The sequence below is a fragment of the Rana temporaria genome, chromosome 8 (genome assembly GCF_905171775.1).
Source record: "Rana temporaria chromosome 8, aRanTem1.1, whole genome shotgun sequence".
Taxonomy (NCBI): domain Eukaryota; kingdom Metazoa; phylum Chordata; class Amphibia; order Anura; family Ranidae; genus Rana; species Rana temporaria.
This window is the reverse complement of record NC_053496.1, coordinates 181,188,918-181,190,387: the sequence shown is the minus strand read 5'-3', so window position 1 is coordinate 181,190,387 and position 1,470 is coordinate 181,188,918.

Sequence of the window (1,470 nt, the reverse complement as noted above, 5' to 3'; positions counted from 1 at the left end):
AGGGTCCCTTTTCCACTCATCCTCAATGTGAGGGAGCTTTTCTCCACTGATTATGAATGTAAGGAGGACCTTCTTCAATGACCACCAATGTAAGGTGGGCCTTTAGTAGTGACTGTAAGGGGGCGCTTCTCTAAAGATCACCAATGTAAGGGTGCACCACTCTCACTAACGAGTAACGTAAGAAAACACACCGATTATATGAAACTGATGTGGATGACTTCTGTATCACTGTAAAATTAAGGAGCCCATCACTGTGAGCTTGAAGAGCAGAACCAAGATGGCAGCAATCGGAAATATTCCATGTGGCTTTTGTAGTGGCTTCTTCTAAATCAGCTGACACACATGTGAAACTGGACTTTCTGGAGTCTCCGTCTCACGAATACAACACCAATGGATGTCTCTAGATCAGCAGAGAAGATTCCAATCACCTAAGAACTATGGTCAATTGTAAGAAAAGGCACTCAGAACAGAAAATTGTTACGTGTGGAGCCTTCTTGTTTATTTAAAAAATAAACACAATTACTAATTTAACATACAATACGACTAAGCTTGAAACTAAATTTTATACATGAAACAAAAAACACATCACATTTATTGATGATTATACATCGGCCAATAAAAAGCCAGGTTCTTCAGCAAAGCAACCAAAGAGCGTGCAGACACCAACAACAAGGGTATTGTCCGTATATTGACGAAATTGGCCATGTATTACCACAGTGTGAGGGACCAAGTCAGCATTGTTGGTTTGGTTTATTTCCGGGAGGGCTATCCCTGTCAACCTACACCCAGAAATGTTTTTTCCCGGTTCCTACCCTTCCCCCCCAAGAGAATGTGTGGCTCCTGGAGCTACAAATTTCCCTTGTTAAATTTCTCTTGTCCCTTGATGTGTACATGATCCGCTATGATGGTTCTGTACGTGTCCACCCACCATCGTGATGGTCCTGTACGTGTCCACCCACCATCGTGATGGTCCTGTACGTGTCCACCCACCATCGCGATGGTCCTGTACGTGTCCACCCACCATCGCGATGGTCCTGTACGTGTCCACCCACCATCGCGATGGTCCTGTACGTGTCCACCCACCATTGCGATGGTCCTGTACGTGTCCACCCACCATTGTGATGGTCCTGTACGTGTCCACCCACCATCGTGATGGTCCTGTACGTGTCCACCCACCATCGTGATGGTCCTGTACGTGTCCACCCACCATCGCGATGGTCCTGTACGCTTCCACCCACCATCGTAATGGTCCTGTACGTGTCCACCAACCACCGCGATGGTCCTGTACGTGTCCACCAACCACTGCGATGGTCCTGTACGTGTTCACCAACCACCGAGATGGTCCTGGATATGTACACCAACCACCATGATTGGGGGGGGGGGGGGGGGTCTTTTTATTGATATCACAAAGAATCAAACAGCAAATCAGGCCATCCCAGTGTAGGTGGCTTAAAAACTATCTACGGGTGA